We start from the raw sequence: 21140 nt of genomic DNA on the forward strand, positions 1-21140 counted from the left end.
AACATCTGATTTGTCTATTTGGGATGGGGTCTGGGTTATGTTTAAGCTCTCTCTCTCACTCACACTCACACACACACACACACACACACACACACACACACACACACACACATACATAAATAGTCTGCATTTCACATCCCATGTTCCCATGTGATTGTAAAATGCATTTCCTGTTCAGCTAATTGCAATGTTGTTTTACTTTGTCTTGTCCACTGTGACTCACATACACGCATACTGTACACAGAGCGCCCATGAAATCCCAGCAACTGTCTTTTCTTACTTTTTCTCCCAGCTATAACCCTTGACCTCCGCTGTCCAGCTACTGCATTGTGCAGTGTCTCTCTGTTGTGAGCGAGTCACTGCAGGTGTCCCAGTGGCTGTAAATAAAACATCCACCCACCAGTGATGAAATATTAAACAGACAAGGCACTGAGATGCTTGTCTTGTCTGAGGTAGGGCAGTAGAGGGCCAGAGGGGTTGTGGATGCAGAAAAAGGAGAGGGAAAAGCACTTTGGTTAGGGTGAAACAGAGTGACGATACGGGTGAAAGCACATCACCACAGAGAATCCAGTTGGAAGAAATGGTACTAAAAGACAAGAATGATGGGAAGGAAATGGAAACTGATAATGGCCTGAAGGCAGGGCTGCTCCATCTTTCTGTTTCTTTTTCCCTTTTTGTCTTTCTACAATTTGTACATAAACTGTCCACCAAAGTAGAGGTGCATACAGGTCATGGCAGCTTTTCAGCTTGAGATGTGATTGTTCTTTCATTAAGCACCTTGCTGAGTCACTCTCCAGAAGCTGCACACAGCCTCACACTACCTCAAACCCATTGTCACATCAACACTACCCCATGCCTGGGAGGCTGCAGTAGCAGGGGAGCACAGCACAGCTCTGTTTCTCCCTTTCACACATGCAAAAGAAAAGAGGGGAAAGCTGTTATTCATGCTGTAAACAGGCTGATTCTGGTTGCTTGTTTGTATGCTGATACATTTCATGTTACATAAAATGTGCTCGTTGGGGCAGGAGGTAGACAATGAGACTATTTTTTACACCACAGATCATGAAAATTCTTAGAAATGTTAACACATTTTTCTCATTAATTCTTCTGTATGGTATAAAACGTTTCCTGGTGACTTTTGGGCCTGCTAAAAAAGGTGTAAATGAAAACAGGTTCAAGTTCAAGTCAATTATGTATTATGAAGGACAGTGTTTCTTTTTCCCGTCCAGCTATGATTGCCCATGCTCGTGCATTTGGTATACAGTTTGTGTACAAAACATTCAATCAGGCCTCCAAAATCACTCCATCCTTTGCCAGAAAATGTTGGATTGAACATTTGCAGAAAATCCTGCATAATGTGCTGCATATGCATTTGTTTGCGTGCTTTTATAATGTGTTTTGAGACATATGTACTTTAGCTGATAGCAAACAATTGATTCTCAAGGTACTTTGTGCTTCAGGGTGGGACACTATAATATGGCCTTTCACAGCGATTTAAAACTTTTCAAATACAGCAAAAGTGTTGCAACATAACATTGTACTGTAGGTACATCAATGGCTGCCAGTTTGAAATCAAAATATAACTGCTCCATATACACCAACACAAACAAAGTCAACAAATGTTATTTACTTAAAGAAAAAGAGAAAATGGAATGTGGTTGGATTCCCAGCTGTGTCTAAATACATAATTTTTCCAACCTCTTCCTATGTACCACGACAGCACAACAGACACTAATTACTACTTTTCAGCTTGAACTCACAAAGGAAACTAGCACCTATAACAAACCTTAAATCAAATGCCTCCGTTATTTTGATTGGCATTTGTGTGCACAAATGGGTATGGTAAAACATTTCCTCACTCTGCGTTTGAGGTATTTTAAAGTTGTCCGTGAGGATTCCGTGCAGATGGTTGTGAAAGGAAGAAAAGAAGTACATGGGCTTGTGTGTGTGTATGTGGGTATGTACATATGTACCTGTGTGAAGGGGCTTGTCAGTTCACTTCTATCCTCAGTAGAAAGTGCAACTGAATGCCATGTACCTGTGGAGAAAAACTGACACTACTTTATAACTTCTTCCAGACTACAGAAAGTGTTCTGTGTGTGTGCTCATGTGCACTCGCAAGCGCATGCACTACTCCTAATAGATTCTTCTTCACTGATCAAAGATAGAGAAGCAGTTCAGAGCAATTGGCCAAACACACTTTTACTCACTGTTTATGTCCTGCATTAACCGTTGTTCCAGATCCTTGAACTATTTCCATCTGTTACAAAGGGAAGCCTTAACTATAGATAAAGGAGCAGAGTTCTCACATTTGTTCAACCAAACAAACCGGTAAATAAATCATTAATCGAGTTCCAGAATAGCTGGCAATTAACCTGACTAATCGATTATTATTTCACCATTAGGGAAAACCCTTCTTCATTCAACATCAGTTGCAGCAACTAACAATTCAACAATCATCTAACCAGAAGATCACAAGTGACAATACTGGAAAATGGAAATGGAAAATGCTATAAGATTAATATGTTTACATTAATGTTGTTTTAGGACAAGGAGAAAGGGGGACAAGTCTCGTGGGCAGTACAACCCAAGTCAACAGCATTGAAAGTCCAATAATATATGTCCACCAAAGTACCATCCTCCGCTATGAATGACTTAAAAGTTTCAGGATGCATTCTTCATCACTGCAAATCATTTTTTCCCTATGGCTCCATTAGATCAAGTTTTTTAAAATTGTAATTACATAAACTCTTTATGTGATTGGATAGCTGCAGTATACCAGCTACTAATGTTAGCATTGGCTGTAATGGGTGGTAATGATGCTAGATGTGATGCTGCCAGACAGAAAGACACGAATCGGAGGATTAACGGACTCATTCAAGCCATTAACCATTAGGAGTTGTTAACTGAGGTGAATCAACATAGACATTCACTGGCTGAACAAAAGGAATTTTTTTATTAAAATTTAAATTAATTTCATCATCTTTAAGATGTGTATTTGTCAGTGAGCCTTGCAAAACTGCGTATACCACACGGACTTCCTTTTGAAAAAACTGGAACTTATAACGTGCCATTTGACTCATCACATTCTAAATGTAGAACAACAAATCCTCTATTTAATTGATTCTCTATAGCTTAGAAATTGGCAGATGACTCTCTTGAGAGTCGCTGCAAGTATGAATAACAAATTCAACGGGCGGTCCATCTGTACACCAAATTCGAGTCCAAGAATGAAAAAAGCGCTCAAGAAATCTTTGTCTGTACATATTTTGCCTACCGATAGAGTATCCCACACATTGACGTAGCATTTTATTCAGATATAACAAATCAGTCTTCATCATAGTAAGAGATTGCCTTGACTTGCTGTGCTCTTGTTATGTAAAGACAGAAGGCTGGTTGGTTGATTTGTGTGGATAATGTAATGTGCAGCTCCTGCGACGCTACCTTTACAAGGGTTTCAGACACATGCAGACCTGCCATAGTATTATTTATTATTTCCTTCCAACCAGTTGAATAGAATGATTAAAGTTGCTATTATTATTATAAATTAGCAGACTATATATTTTTTTGATGGGTGTAGTTATTATTCATCACAAGAATGTGTTTGTTGGGATAAAGATAGAGATAAAGCATGCGTGACCACATAAGACCACCTTTCAGTAAATTAGATAATTGCTATTCCATGCCATTCAATATACCTCTTGTTTTGAGGCTGTTTTAGAAACTACAAAAAACACATCAACATCAACAGTTAGGTGATTTATTACTCTGTGTGTGTGTTTGTATTAACATGTGTACTGTGTGTGAGTGGATGCCTGTATCTGGGTGTGCATGCTGGCGTGTTTGTATATATGTGTGTCCATCTGTGTTTGTGCAAAAGCAAGCACATTTATATAAAATGGCTAATTTAGTTGGGCAGAAGCATCTGGACATGATGATTTTTCATTTGTTTTTATTTCCTTTGCTGCCATTGCCTCTGCGTTACACGTTAAAAAACAATACATTGAGTAATCTGGCAAATTGCTTTTGCTTGTGGTGGAGTGATTCCTGAAGTATATCAACAAATACTCAGTCAAATACTAAATTATTAGCCAATATATTGTTTAATTTATTATTGTGTGCAGAGAGGCAGTTAAAATCAGCAAAAAAGGCATTAAATGGATAATAGTCATATAATCAATTGCCATTTGCATCTCTACTGTATTTAAATCAATCATTTCTTTTCTTGTTTGAAACTTTGAATATTACACCTACATAAATTAAACTCATTCCCGTACTTTTAAAGCTTTAGTTTCTCTAGTTCTCCTAAGAACATGTTGCCATCCAGTGCATGGTCGGTGTTTAATTGTAATTCATAATTGGGAAGTGACTCCGTGATTCAGATCAATAAAAAGCATCTAATTATATAGAGAATATTTCTTTGCACGGTGGTGCAGTGTTTAGCGTTGTTGCCTCACATCAAGAAGGTTGTGGGTTCAAACCCTGGTTGCGGGTTCAAACCCTGGTTGCCCCGGCCTTTCTGTGTGGAGTTTGCATGTTCTCCCCGTATCTGCGTGGGTTTTCTTCGGGTGCTCTGGTTTCCCCCACTGTCAAAAACACATTAGGTAGGTATGGAGTTGGATTCAATCTGGAGTTGGTCTTCTGGCGCTGTACAGCCCAGTGCTCCTTTCAGGGATGGGTTAAATGCAGAGGATGAATTTCGCTACGTGTATGTGACAATAAAGTACGTTTACGTCTGAAAGAATGATCTTGCGAACTTGCCTCTGAAATGTGCCTGTTGTAGTGAACAACGGTGTGGATTTGTGCATTTTATATTGAATAAATTTGGAGCTACTCCAAATTCCTCTCTCCTCCCCCAGAGAAGAAGGGGGGGGGGGGGGGGGGCAAAGTTGCCTTCTAAGTGCTATCCCTGACCATAAAGCTGGCACCCTTTTGATTCCGAAGCTGATAACGCAGGGCCTGACTGTTAAACTGAGAAAGGGACACGAACCAGCGATTAGCATTTGCCTGAACCGCCTATCAAAACTGGCCCCCCCACACATGTTTCCGTGGCAACTGACCTTGCTCTTTGTTTTATTATCCCATCAAAGGGATACTCCTTGTCTCACCTAAGTGTGACATAATCCAGGACAGCCAAACTTTAAATAACCAAAGACTGCAGTCTCCAAAGACTCAAAGCATTTAATTAAGTTTAATTAAATATTTAGTTACCTGATTACGTTTGCCTCTATTTGAGTAGTTATGTTAACATGTTGTTGCTATCCGTTGTTGATATTAGTGCTGAAAAGAAAGTTACTTTTGCAGTGTTTTTATTTTCAGCAAGACACTCCTTCATCTAATGTGATCAATGCTTGTTTTTTTCTTTCCTACAAAATTCCTTTGGAAGTGATGATAAAGAAATGTCTTACTATACTATTAATCGCCAGCTTGAATTTAAGGATGAATCAACAATATTCTATATCAATATCCAGTTCCTAAGGAGAGATGATCTTGGATTAATCTAAGCTTTCCTCATGTAACCTGAGCTCCCCCAAGTGGACGAAATAAGTATTACATACCCTCGTTGGAAATGCCGTTAAATGTATAAATATCCTGACCAATAATGTGACAATTGTTTCCTGTTACCAAATGCTTAACTTAGAACAGTACAACCGTTTGACCATTGAGGTTCGATTGTGGAAAATATTTGATTATAATACGCGCAAATAGATTTCTTTTCTTTTAGACCTTAAGTTTAGAAAGGCAGTCCCTTGGGAAACCTGAAACGGCCCCTGGGAACCACGCCCCAGGCAACAAAAGAGCGACACGCGACGTCGCTCGTTCTCCTCTTCGCTCCTCTCTTCGACTCTTCTCTGCTCGGCTCTCTGGACGCTTCGGCGTGCCTCGCCAGGCAACGCCCAAGAGTCGGCCAGCGAGACAGGCCTTTGTTCGCTTGAAGCTACACACATGAAATGCCGCGACATCGATCTGCCCCCCAGTTATTTAATTTCTTTATTTCTTTTGTTTTGTTAAAGTTATAAGTCCGTTAAGTTACACTGGACTAATTCAGGAACGACCAAGTTCCATTTTTAAGCCTTTTTCGTCGAGCCAACTTCACCGAGGTCAGACCAAGCCACGTGGTCTTGCCAGCGGCAACGAAGGAAACCTGAAAACAGCCGAATTGCCAGACGGAGGAGGCGTTTTCAATCAGACACGGAGAACCCCGGAGAATCCCTAGCAAAAAGGCAGGATCGGCAGCTAGCGTGGGACCAGCAACAGGCCAAAGCAGGCCAACTCCTAAACTCATAGCGTTAGCTTACTTTCATTAGTTCTTCTATGCCATATGAGTCAAATTCTTCCCACACGCGAACCTCCATTTCGCATTGTTCAGCAATTGTTTATTTTCCCGGTATTCAACCATCCCTTTTTATCACATTAGTTAGAGAATAAATTCACTGTAATATAATCAAGAACTGTGTGTGTTGCCTATTTCTACGTCCCTGCCAAGAGAATTGACCCTTTAGATATGAGAGTGACTGATTGATTTAAGATAATTGAGCGATTATTAACTAACTGATCACTAGTGATAATTGTATAATTATTCAAAACTACCTAGAGGTCCGGGGACTCTAGCATTATAACAACTCCGGTGGTGCCCTGAAACGAGGAATAAAATTTGATTTTATGAATATTAAAATTCATAATTGGGTATTAATTCTCATAAATTTATTAAAATGCATAACTAAATCTAGGTTTGCTACACTGTTTATTAACGGTAAAAAGTTCTATCTGTAGTTAAGACATTGACTAACTTACTTGTGGAAAATCCCTCACCAACAGACAAAACATAAAAATTGTATTGCTTACAATGCACACACAGGCGGTCACACAAACACACAGTAAAGCATCTGGTGGTTATATTGTATTTGCCTTTTAAGTGACTAACAGCTGTGTACCCTGGTTGATTTCTAATTAGAAAGCTATTGATTATACTCAATACCAAACTTCTACTTTAGGCCTGATGAGCAAACACAACAGATGTTTCAAAACATCAACACGGGAGTCATTATTTAATGACTGCCATATTTTCACTTAGTTTTAGCACCCTATTTCAAAACAAGCACCAGCACTTTCCAATATTAATAAGCTGCAGACGGCAACACAATTTGAGTCCAGTGTTGCAGTTTTAAACCAGCAGTTTTAGGTTTAGTTTTTCTTGAGCAACTAAATAGAAATGTAGCCACTATTTTTAAATGACCGGATGTTGTACTTTCTGCACAATATCATCCAGTGGGATTAAAATCATCCCATAGTGTTCTAGTTGCTTGTAGTGCTGACATTATTAGTCAATGAATCAATGAGTCAATCAACAGAAAATGAATAGAGAGCAGTAGTCATAATTGATTGATTATGTAAGTCAATAAGTCAAGTAAAATGCCAAACATTTCAAATATGAGGCATTTCCGTTTTTCTCTGTTTCATACCATTTTGAAATTAATATCTTCAGATTGATTTATATTATATTTTGATCTGTAGTTTGCTGGAAATATATAGATTCAGCAATAGTCAAAATAGTTAGTAAGGTGCAAGTAGCTGCTTGTAAGATAGCTATTCTAGATAATAACAGTCTCCACTGAAATGTACAAATTAACAAAAAAGATGCACATCAATTAATTCGCTCAGCACTAAAAAATTATCTCACTTACAAAAAACTAATTGCCAATTGAGCAAATTTTAAGTTTAACACAAAAGTGTGTGATTCTGCATGTTATTTTTCTCTATCTTTCTTTTAAGTAAGAGCTGGTGCAAGAGACTACTTTTGATGTTGAATGTTGATTTTACAGCTATTAAACATGCCTCTGGTTGAAAGTCATGTTTCAGCCACAGGTAGTCACGTTCCTGTGCGGTTCACCCTGCAGAAAGTTCCTAATGAGAGCAGGGTTTCCTTGTTTTTTGTTTTGTTTTGTTTGCTTGTTTGGTCCATGTGTCTGTGTGACAGCTCTTCTTCCCCACTGTGGAAGCAGACAAACAAAGAGACAAACATATGGCTGTACCTATAAGTACACACAGCTAGGAAAGGTTCCAATCAAAGGTTTTGTGTCCAGTGGTCCAGTGGTTAGCGACTGCTGTTTTGGAAGTAATGTCTGGATTCCTTTTATTACTCCAGCCTTGTTGATGGTTTCCTGTCACCTGATCATGACGACCTACAGTATAATTGACTGACTATACCTGCCACATACATACCCTTCAGGCTGAACAGACACTCTTTGGCCCTGTTTACACCTGGTATTAACATGTTTGATGTTTGATGAATCCTGGGTGATCCGATCACAAGTGGACAGCACTAGGTACAGGTGTGAATGCACCCAAGATGCATTGGCAGAAATAGAAGATAGAAGGTAGATTTCTCAGAGTTAGTTTCCTATATACACACGGCTCCGCGAATCTATGCGCTGCACGCAGCTCCACATTGACTTCTGATTTTACTCATATTAAATAGTATATAGTATGTGATGGTCAGCGTTGATATTGTTGATTGTGTGGGGAACACTGCAGTGTGGTGCAGATTCTAGAGACTGTTTTATGTCATCTTAGTTATGAAAGTGAGTTGCATGAAAATCCAATCGCCGATCATCTCTTCATCAGTAGCCGATCCAATCACCAATCGGCACAAGCCTACCCTGGGCCACACTGAAGGACCGTCTACACAACTGTAAGTACACAGGAAACAAGCTGCAGAAACAGCTACAGCAAATTCTTAATCATTTGTGCCTTCTTGTAAATTCTGTAATAAATTCTGTACATTAGGTTGTTTAATTCCTTTTAAAAAACATTGTGCTAGTTTGCCGTAGCATCGCAGTACCAGTGGCTACATTTAGTAGCTAGGTGTCTGAACATACTGTTTCAGTATTGACACTAAATTTTTGAAAGCAGACAACCTTTTATTGACAGTAAACATTTTACAAATACAGTAAACAGCAACCAATATAGGCCACCTCTTTATTAACCATGGGGATAGCCATGGTTAATAAAGAGGTGGCCTAGACTCCCTTAAAAATCTAGCAATTTTGTGAGATGTTGGGGTTAGGATATACTCAAAAAAAGTTCTACAAAGGTTACACGTTAAGCTATTTCTTTCTATGTGTCCATTTATATCTGTCATTGTGTCCGTTTGTCTACTACTTGTTGTTCTTAAAAACAACACTGTCGTCACTCAAGACGCATGGATTCTAATGCAAGGTGTGAAGTGACTTACTTCTGTCCACTTGTGATTGGATCACCCAAAGATGTGTGTTAATGCCAAGTGTAAACAGGCTCTTTCTCAAACATACACAAACATACCACCTTTCACCTCCACACTGGCAGTAAGTAATGCTGATTTAAAAGCCACACACTGCGGTCTTACAGTAATGGGGAACACTGTGATCCCATCACGACATTGGCTGTGACTGCTCAGCCTTTAAGTTGTCCTGTGAGAGACAAGGAAATGACATTATCTGTTAAATGGGACTATTTCTCACTAGAGGAAATAGAGTTGAGGTGCAGTGCCAAGAAGGCTGTTGATGGCTGTCCTTTACATTAATCAGCATAGATAGAATTGCTTTGCAGTAGGAAGTGTTGTTGTTAACAAGATGTACACATAAGATCTGTTTGTTAATTGGCTTCACCTGTTGTGAGACTGCCTGCAAAATCATATTTTGTTTCCTTTATTCTTTAATTATACTAATATAATGATTCATTCGCTTCAGTGAATATGCCTGCACGTGTATCTGCGCATTCACTGTGCCCGTGCGTGTTTATGTGACATCACACACAGTAACCCCTCACTAAACCCTCTTATCCTTCCTCTGGGGGCACAGCTTAGTGTAAACAAAGGGGGGGAGTGAAGAAAGGGAGAGGCGGAGTGGATTATCTTCCCTCTCCTCTTGAATCCAGGAGAGATCAGTGAGTCATTTACACAACATAATTCATTTAAAACGTAATATTCCCAAAAACTAATGGACTTAAACACAACAGCTGTTGCCAGCTTATGACACACTCCAGTCAGTTAAAGCAACCAATCAAGGCTGGGGTGTCACTGCAGTTTGGCGTCCCAGCGTTTAAGCTTTTCCCCTTGGTGCCCTGCAAAGTGTGTGTTTTTCTCTTTCCCTTTCTTTTCTTTTCTCCAATCCTGAGCCTTAATGTTGCTCTAATGTGAAATAGGTAGGATTTCTGTGCTGTGTAATACTACTTCTCCTTATTTTGTATGCAGTTCTTCAACACACATGCACACGCCAGATCCCTTACTGAGTGCAGGAATGGGTATATTCGTTGTTACCTAATTTGTTGCAGAGCCAAGAAACACACACACACACACACACACACACACACACACACACACACAGAGACATCTTAATCCAGCATTGCTCTTTCACAATAGCATCATAACAGTTATGAATGAACTGTGGTAAACATTTTTGTCCTGTTGCAATGGTCTTTTTCATTACTTTTGACATGTTTTGTTAAAAATTGTACATTTCTCATTTCTTCTCTTTCTCTCATTTTATCTTTCATTTCCTCTCCCTGCTGGCCTGACTGTTACCTGATTGCTGTTGTTTCATCAACAGGTAAGTGTTCAATTTCCTGTACTCTGACGAAAGTCTGTTATCTGACTTGGTTCCACTACCCTTGAACACACCCATTTGCCCCCCCACTTCATCAAAGCATTTTTGCCTGAGAGGTAACTAAATTTTAGTGATACTGCTAACATAACATTCAGTCCTCCGAAGTGAAAATTGAGGCAAAAATTATATTTTTCTCACTGAATATGAAAGGAATTGGATTCCTGATGGAAAAGTCCTAATTCACTTTCAATCCCAAGATTTTGGCATCAGTTGTGACATTGATATGTAGATATATGCCCCACCGTGCTCTGCTTCATTCCATTCAGTAACTGATATGTCTTTTCAGGTTTTTACTGTGCTGAGATAAAGTGATAAGGGTCAATCAGTCCTTGCAGTCCTGCCTTTCTTTTTTTTAAACCACATTTGCAATGGTAAGAATTTAAATGGGATGTAGCAGGTACTGTGCAGCCTCGTTAGAAATGCTAAGAACTGCACATATTTTTACTAATTCTCTTAAGAGCTACATCTCTATTGTCATTAATCCCTCAGTTCCTCTCAGCTACATTGCCGTATAGTCACAATGTCATTTCTCCAGAGCCAAGCAGCACATTACTGAATGGTGCAATACTGACATTCACCAAATACGGTATCATTTAAGGGGCAGAATAATGAGCTGCCAAACTTTGCCATTATCTGTTGACCCTGTTATGGACAGAGCCTTGGACAGACCAAGCTATATAGTATACTAAAATTTACCTTACTAAACTGCTCTGAACTGACCTATTAGCAGAGTGTCTCTTTTTAATCACTGATAACCTTAAGCAAAAATATCACATTTTCACTGTATTGCGATTACATCTCTAAAATGTAGTAGTTTTAAATGTCTGGGTAATAAACATCAACCTTTTTCCACTGAACACAATATATTTTATTTTTAAGCAGCAACATAAACTATTGCTTCAAAGAATAATATCAAATCATGCTATAAAATCGATTATTATTTCAGTGTATTCACATAAGGAGAGAGATAGAATGAGTGTGTCACACATACACGCACACACACATGCGGTCTCTCTCTGTACAACAGACACAGTGGAAAAGACACCAGAGAGCTAGCAGTTGCTGCTTTTTTTGAATGGAAGACTTATACAAAAGGTTAGATGTGAAACCAATTACATTTGATTATTGTACTAAATTGCAGAAACGTAGTAGTCTGCTCTTCCCCGTTCTGTGAAGTAACATGAGGGGTGAAACCAGCTGGTGTTAGCTAATTCATTAGCCATGTTATTTACCTCGGTAGCAAGCCAATAGTATTTATTTCACCAGTGGTTAACTCTCTTAGCTTGTTGCAAATGCTCAATTCAAGATCTTGTTACCTTAAATTTAGATGAAGAATGACGGGTGGTGTACCGCAGATGGGATATCTTATTTGATAGTGTATATAATACGGCAGATTTTGTCTTTTTCGACGGAGGAATATTTTCAGGGGTTCCCCACACACAGTTTGACTGACTGCTTGCATCAACCGGAAGGGGAGGGGCCGTGTTACTCTCTACGCTGCACAAAACCTACAGGATTCCGGCACTTGCAGTCTTTGATGAGACATATTAAATCAGCTGATGGTATAACGGAAAACTGTAGTAGTTTTGAAACCTTGACTTCTTCATACAGTACCTTGAAACCGATAACCAGCCTGAGCCTAGTTACTTCTCTGGTCCTCTTTGTATGACTGATGTGTGGTATGATCTGTAAAAAGACTGATGCAGAGTTTCTTCCCCTGAAATGCCTGCATTATTAAATTATTTAACATCCACTGTCTTACCAGACATTCCTATGCATGACCCTTAAAAGTCCTCTGACATGCACTCCAGACCTGCACAAATATGAACCTTTATACACTCCAACTGTATGACTAATAACTGAACGACATTTCCACCACATGGCTTGTGTTTAAAGTTTAAAGACCAAAACTGAAACAATATGTCATCCTCACATTGGTTTGATTCAGGAACTGGGCCTTTAGGTGGGAATCTGCCCTGAGTAGTAAGTGCCATGGACAAGTGTACTAGTGCAAGTGTACTCTTGATCGACTCCCTGGTGATCAGAGGTGGCTGTGGAGTACACGTTATTCATAATTGTAATAGTTCACATACCTGAGAATAAAGATAGGACAACTTTGTTTGCAAATAAACAAACAGGTATACATTTAACACAGTAGAGATGTAACCTATTATAAAGCCTTTTCACGCATAAAGGAACAAGTACCATGATCGTTTTAATAATATTATGATATAATACGGACCAGAGCCCTGTTTCAGAAAGCGGGATTAGTGAAAATTCTGAGTATGTTAAGCCTGAGATGAGAGAAACTCTGGGTTTTCTGTTTGAGAGAGCGAGATCAGATAATCCCTAGATCAGTAACTCCGGCAACTGATGCTGTAGACCTAACCTCCTCGGGAGGAGGTGAAGTTCACAGGATAAGTTGAAAAAACGTCAGTTTCTCTCTGACTCCTCCCCTCCTGCAGAGCCTGAGGCAGCTAACTGACACATCGTTTCATTTCCTCATTCATTCTGTCGATATCAAAGCACATATCTGAACGCATTTACATCTTTAAAAACTTTAATATCCCGGTTAGATAGGCTGTTAGTTTTTTGAACATGATCTTGTACAGGACAGCTTTATGATCAATCTGTCATCAATGTATGACAGATCTCCGCACATCAAGGATTTATCCTCAGTACAGAATAAAATCGATGTCCATCTTTAGGTAAGCTATAACGCTGCGACTCAGTGGACAGTTGCACTGTAACCTATAAAACTGATCAATAACCAGTAATCTTTCATATTGTAGTCGCACTGATTGGAACATTCCTATCGTAGTTATCAACTGGAGATAAAGTGACTATTTCTGAGTGAGGATGACTGTGGTGCAGCTGAAACAAACAGGCCTAAATAAGGTTTAAAAGTGAGTTTTTCATTGTTACATGCTGATATTCTGAATGTGTTTTGACAGCATTAATAGATGATACAAAATGAGCAAGATTTTATTAATGTAAAATAGACGTCTAAAACTTACCTACTTAACTTATAGACACATTTTCCACTGCAAAAAAATTATTAATAGGCTAACCTGCTGGGTGTGACTGTGACTTTACAATCACAGGTTCACGAGTAAACTGTGTCTTATATTTGATCTATAGCCTACCTATTTTCATAATCAGGTAGCCAGTTGCCACCGGCATTTTGTCCCGTCGGGTTACAGCTTAATAAATATAGCCTTCCTATTTAAAATCAAATGTAATGGGTTATAGCACTTAGTCTAATAATGTTGACGCATTGATTCTTCTTCCACTCCTGCGTTTTAGAGCTTATCATGGCAAGAATATTTCTAGCTCTACCCGATTAAAATGGAGGCTCTGCCTTTATTTACCTGTTGCCGTGGTGAGTCGTAGTATCCGAGCTCCATTGATGATGGCTTTTTTTCATCCTCAGGCATGCAGTTCTATCAGGCTCAACATACTCAAGTTGATTGAACTTATTCTGATCAGCTGATCTGGAACCGAAAATTCCAGAGTTTCCCACCTCAGGCTCAATCAACCCAGAGCTCAGGGATGAGCTCAGAGTTTGTTAAGCCTGTTTTCTGAAACAGGGCCCAGGTCACTCAGTGCTTAGTCAGTGCCAACACTGAGTGAGTACAATCAGTAGCTGACGGACTCAGTTTATGATAGCTTTACAATTATGTTGTTACCCACTTAGCAGATAATTTTGCTATATATTTTTCAGCCTAACAGTACCGGGCTGTGACTTGTTGGTCCATAACGCCCAGCCCTAATGCGCCCTCCCTGACAGTGCATAATTACTACACTACACTCCTAATGCTCACTCTATTCATCGGCTTCCCTGTCACACACCTGCTCCTCACATGGCCATCCACCTCTGTTTCTTACAACTGCTGCTGTTGTCGCCGTAGATGTTTGGCTCTGAACTAGAGTCACGGCATCTGATACAAGAAGCAGAGAGGAAAGTGGGGGAGGGGTGTAGCCGGCCCAATGTGATTGGCCCATTGTGATTGGTAAGGGTGGTGATGGCGCAATGGAACACTTCATGTAACAGAAATCTCCTTTAACTCAATAGTTATAAATAAACACAAATCTGCTTGCTCGTTATATCGAGCCTATTTAAGCTGTCTGCAAAGAATCAAATTACTGAGCATGTGAGTGTGCTCAGAGTGTCATGCACAAGCAATTACAAATGTAGACCTTTAAGCAAAAAGTGAAAAGCAAAAGCCTTGTGCAGCAGCAACCCGAACATCTGTTTAACAGTGATGTCTTAGAAATGAGGTGTTCTGTGGAGACAGGGCCTTTAGTTAGTTAGGAGTTAGAGGTTAGTGGGAAGCTTTCAGGGGTCAAGCCACTGATGGTGGCCACAGTAAATATCTGTAATGGCCAATAATAAACAGAGAACATATAAGGTCTTTGCTATTGTCAGCAGAAAGCTCAGTACTACATCTTTCTAATGGCCTCCCAAATGGACAATGTCTGCCACTGTCTCTAAGCACCTAAGGCAAGAACCGCCACCACCCCTTTATCTCTTTAACTACTCAAGGGCTGGAGAAATACACCTTGTGGTACCTCATAAGATCTTACCATCCACCACAATAAAATTCAGTCCAATGAAAAGGTCTAATATTAGTCCTGTGCTGTCAGTTTAACAGGCTTGCTTTAGTGTTGGACGACACCAGTGTGTGAACAACTAAGCAGTAAATTTTCGTTCTGCTCTGGAGCCGTTACCCACCTGCACTTTTCCAACCAAAGTAGGCATGGGTTCAGATCACTATATGTACAAGAGATTTATAGGAATAACCAATAGTGGTGAAAATGGGGGGGAAAGCATAGGAATGCTGTTAAACGAGTGAAAGTCAGAAGGAAATGGCGTTCCTGCTCAGAGTTTGAAAATCTATTTGATAATTTTATAGGGGAAAATCGCTTATAGCTGTGTTACAGTTTCTAAAGCATGTTCATGAAATTAATAAAATTTGTGCTTGAACACACCATAAATCCAGCTACTGACCATACAGCCAAAGGGAAGGCTTGTGTGTGATGGAAGCTGCAGTGATGTTGATAGGTACGCTTCCTGCATCTCTGACATCATCACAGGACTCAGTAAACTCACTATTGATGCACCGTATTTTTTTCTGTGATGCTAAGTTACATTGTGAACCACAAATCCTGTTCTCTGTGAGCTCCTACACAAACTTACACAGAGCAAAGTCAGTGGTCAGCAGAGGAGAGACGCCGCAGAGGAGACAGTTATGTGAACCATGTGAAAAGAAGATGTTTCGAGTTGACGACAACTCGTTACTGTAAGTGCAATAAAACCTTCACGAGTAAAACAACAATACTTAAATCTATAATACACCTCAACAAGCACAGACATCTAAACATGTAGAAAGCGTAAGAGTATATAGAGTATATTGCGACTTTGCTGTTGTAAACAGTACTGTTGCTGCTCTAGAAACAACATTTAGTTATATTTAAAACATTAAAACACAAAGAACCGAACCGTTGGAGGGGAGGTGAGAAGACAGCACAAGAGCAGAGAATAGAAGAACATATATTTGGAAGCAGAATAAACAGCGTCATGAAGTCTGTCATCAAGAAACTAATCACTAGATCTCGGCAATATTTGTAATTTTATGTAACTTTACTAAGACATGTTTTTATGTTGCTAGGAAAGATTGCACATTATTGTATTGCTTTGAGGGCACACATACGTACATACATACATGCACACACATACATGCATTCTCAGATAGCATGAGTCACAAACAACTATTTGCCATACTGTACAGCATAGGCACACAGTCATTAATGTTAATATCTGCGCTCTTCTCAGATATGGTATGTACTGCGAACATGTAGGACAAAATATCCTGGTGCACACATTGCGAAATGGTGATGTTTTTTATACTTGATTTCTCTCTATCCCAGTGTCCCATGGACAATATTGAATATCTACAGTAGCAGTCAGCGAAAATAGCCCAGACCCAAGAGAAAGCTTAAAAGGCTTTGCAGAGGGCTGTTCTGCCACCCCTGCAAACACCCGTCCAACCACTGGAGGTGTGCATGTAAAAAGGTGCTACAACACAATGCAATTATGTAGACATTAAAGTTATAAAGCCATGGCAGCTATCTGAAAGAATCTAGCACTGTCTTCTTGTTCAAACGAGATGGGTGCATCTGCTAAATGTGTTAGAAAGAAAGAAAGATTGAGCAGATGGAGGACGGAGGAAACGGACGGCTATGTTGGATTTGTCAGAATGAAACGTTCTGTGTATGTGTTCATGTGCAACCACCATGTTGAACAGTGCTGCATTCAAACTGCAGAACTACCAAGCTACCTTGGCATATACACACAATGTAGAGTAACCTCCAATTGCATTGCATCACGTTCAAAGCCTTTTAAAAACTCTCTTTATTTTCCATCTTCTTTATTTGTGGGATCGACTGTGTAAAAAATAGGGCAAACCAGGTATCCGTTATGTGTACTGTGAGTATAGTTTGCATCGCCTAAGCTGTAACCCTGCCACAGCAATTACTTTTCATCCACACAAGCGTAAGTATTGAAGCTTATTGGATGGATCCAATTTTGAATAAGAAGCGATTGGCATAACTCTGGCACGATATGCTGCAAAGAAAACGAGCTGTGTAAAATATATTACAACAATATTTAAATATTTATAGTTTTGATACACAAGTGACAGATGATATTTGTTTGATGTTCCAGGTTTCCCTATATTGACATTGTCACATTTGGAGAATAACATATTGAATGTACATAGCATGGTTAGCACACAGTAGACACTGTTTAATTCAGCATCTAACCATTGGCTGCCAGCACCGGGTCCCTCATTACCCATCAGCCCATTTGCCAGCTGCCTCATCATTACCCATCTCCCCTGGCAGACCCTGTCACTCAAAACGCCTGGGATGAAGCTGGAAAGTCAATTAATGTGTGTTGTATGCAAACATGTCTGTCTGCCTGCTTGCATGTGTGTGTGTGAGAGAGTGAGAGAGATACAGAAAGAGGGCGAATATGTACAGGGTAAATAGTGTCTGGGTGAAAATATTCAATACTGTACGTGAAGGATTCCTGTCCTGTTCTTTGAAGATACATTGTTGTCCTTGATTTATGACCAATGTAAAGTGCTGGATTATGAGCACAAGGACAACAACATATTCAAGCACACTTACATATACCGTTTACACGACTTTCCAGACAAAGATCTTTTGCCTGACAAGCTGGTTGTGGTCCAGAGGTGTTCACTGTGTGTGTCCAGTGACTCCTACACTCTCTATGGTTGTGTATTGTGTAAACAGGCAGAATCCTAAATAGCCAACAAGACTGAATTAGCACAGAGATGAGCCAGCCTTCAGTTGGCTGTATATAGTCAATGTTCTGAAAGGGAAACCCCTCATACTGTGTAGAAGCAGTTTTGGTTTAGTTACTGGAAAGATAAATTCATTAATTCTTTATTTATTGGCATTATTTCTATGATCACATTGAAGTTGTGTTTTTATGTAAATATAGATATTCCTACTGGAAATGTATAATTAAAGTGTTCGCATTACCACATTATTCTGCACTATCTGGACACTTGTGCCACTGCAGTTGGACTCGCAATAGAGCTATCAGGTTATCAAGTGAGTAAGTTTGCTTTGCCAGAGAAAGTTTTTGCTTAGTTCGGTAAGAAACGTTGCTTTCATAAAAGCTAGGCAGATATTCTTGAATTTTGTAAGGAATGCTCAGTACAGAGGCATGAAAAGCAAATTCCCTAGCACAACAACAGTACATTTAAGCCACAGATATTTCGTAACCAGATGTTTTTGCCAATTGGCTCCATTTGTAAGTAGCCGGTGTACCAATTTCAAATTCAGTGGGAGGTGTAGCTTGAATTTCTCAGGTCTAATGTGTTGGGCTAAGTGCGTGTGGGTAGCTGAGTGTTTACATCATCCGAAAATGTCAAAACGGATGATACTGAAGTAGAAGCAAATGAACAGATGATGAGAAGTGTAGGGGGTGAGAAAGGAAGGAGGGAAGAGGGAAAAATAAAGTTTTCTCAATGCCAGATGGAAGAGCAGTTGGCTCCTCTCTCATTACTGTGGGGATGGATTTTCCTCTATCGTACCAACACACGCACACACACACACAAACACACACACATACATACAATCACACAAACAAACACACATGCACACATACGCAGGGCTACCTGCTGTCACTCCACACCACCTGCCCAGCACCTGGTCATCAAAGCAAGACCAAGGAGGGCTCTCATCTTTAGTGGAGATAGAAAGAATTGGAGCAATGGAGGAAGAAGTGGAAGGGCACTAATGCCATATTCTTTCACCTCTGGTTGTTGCAGCTCTATGCTGATGCCCGATTCTTCTCTTCATTAGTTATTAATTTAATTGAATCAGCTGTCTGTCATCTCCCACCATATTACATTCCCTTCTTTCTCTCTGCTGTGTGGGAATTACGTGTATCTGTGTCTCGCCATCAAGGCAAGCAAGGCCTGTCGTGCCTGCGATGAATTAAATGTGACACAGATGGGTGGAGTAGCTTCCCCCTTTGATCCAAGCAGTGCAACAGAAGGACAGACCCTGACCAACACATGTCAGACAAAACTGTTGGGCACCACCAAAGATAGCTTTATGATGTCATTGGATGGGGGCCAGGTGTTGAAACCATAGAGAGAGTTGGACACATACACATTTACAGAAATTGGACCATAGACAGAAACACAGCTGCAATTATGGAATTTGAATACTCACAAATTCCATGGTGTGAACAAAAGTGTGTGATAAAATGTGTGATAGTGATATAATACATCATTGTTTTAAAAGCTACTTACACACTAAGTTTTGAATAAATAATTTTTGCAAGTGTGAACTTCTGTCTCTTAGCTTGTCAAGCTGGATCTTATCTCCAGCTGTAGCTGGAAGGTGACGGTCTGAGTCAGAACTGAACAATGTGCTCCAATCAAAATGCACTCAGCCTCTTTGTCTGGCAGATATGCCAGTCAAACAAGAGCAGACAGCAGCATTAAGTTGTTAAGTGTTCAGTATTATCTGATGTAAAACAACATAGTGAATATGATTATTGATGCTCAAACTCTGGCAGTTTTTTTCTCGTGTGTTTTACTTTTGAAAAGACACTTGGTAAGTAATAGTAACAGTCTACATATGTAGGTAAATTAATTTATTGCCTCTCTCAGTATTAGCTGAGGGGTCACACTTTGATAGTAAGAGTTACATTTATTCCTTTTTCTCTAAAATATTCAATGTATGTGTCTCACAAAGTCATGTGCAATTTAAATCTCGACAGCATCAGCGGAAATCTGAATTCAGATAGGAGCATGACTTTAATTTTGTTACACATATAAGATAAAGCAAGAAGTGTTCATGTCAAAGTGATTTAGAAAGACATTTTGGTGGGTAGTTATTGAGAATATAGGCTCAATAATAGGCTTAATGCTGCTTTTTTTCTGTTTGGGTGAAAGAAGGCTTTATGTTGTGAAGGAGAACAGTGTTAATTATCTGCTGACCAGCTAACTTGAAATTATGTCCATGTCAAGCTAAAGTTACTGAGCTTTACCAGACCACAGATCAAGCAAAATTCATTTTTGCTTTTGACTGAAAGAAAAAAAAAAGTTTATTATGCCTTAGCATGAAAGCCATGCTGTATATGACATAATAATTCAACACAAATTACTATGAACACCTTACAATATCATTTATACAAATCCATACAGGTTTACATGATATTGTGTCCAACTTCTATATACAGAGGTGCCCCCAGTGGGTGGTTATGGGAGAAAAGCCATCAGGGGGTCCTAAGCAAAAGGTCGGGCAGGTGAGGTGATATTTCACTGAACAGGAAAGCCGAAAGAAAGAAACGCCTGCTGTTACGCCAATATTAGAAATGCATTGTTATTTAAAATAATGTTGGTAATTGCACCCATGTTGTGAATTAATTCCCACGCGCAATTATTGACAACTTGAAATAATTAATATTAGTATTGTTGTTATTATTATTTTCCAGACAGACAGGAGACAGGTTGCCTATGAACCAGTCTATTGATATTAAACTGGCTGTTTTTATTGTAATGTAATACATGTATCTAAAAATGCATGTGTCCTGATGGCATACTCAGGGCTATTTTTAATGATATAGAGTTGAAAAATAGTAGTTACTGTGAGATATAATACCACGGCTGCTTCTACATTGGGTGGAGGGTGAAGGAAAATCATTTTGCTCCCACCCTAATGTCTTTGGATATAATAGCCTATTAGATTGCTGCTTTATAGCATGGGTACTGCAGTACTTACACCAAACTGTCTCCAACGAGCCTAGGTTATTCAGGCTTAGAAACTTAATGAGAACAATGACCTTGTGTTCCATTTGGATGGGTGGATAGTCTGTCTATGTCTGCCCACCCCACTACCACCCCTACCCCCAACGGACATCCATCTTAAAGAATTTCCCCCTTCCTC

At 39.6% G+C, this 21140-nt stretch overlaps 1 protein-coding gene across 3 annotated transcripts in view; it reads left to right on the top strand.

The window, feature by feature from the left end:
- The window catches only part of cadm2a (cell adhesion molecule 2a), a 221271-nt gene that overhangs the window by 107309 nt on the left and 92822 nt on the right, over positions 1–21140 (top strand). The window contains exon 1 of one of the 3 annotated variants that reach the window (XM_046039855.1): positions 10631–10699. The exons of the other annotated variants lie outside the window; for them this stretch is intronic. The gene's annotated coding sequence lies outside the window, so the exon portion shown is untranslated. Of the gene's footprint in view, positions 1–10630; positions 10700–21140 lie in introns of those variants that run through there. 3 annotated transcript variants of the gene reach the window in all.

The sequence above is a fragment of the Micropterus dolomieu genome, linkage group LG23 (assembly GCF_021292245.1).
Source record: "Micropterus dolomieu isolate WLL.071019.BEF.003 ecotype Adirondacks linkage group LG23, ASM2129224v1, whole genome shotgun sequence".
Lineage (NCBI taxonomy): Eukaryota > Metazoa > Chordata > Actinopteri > Centrarchiformes > Centrarchidae > Micropterus > Micropterus dolomieu.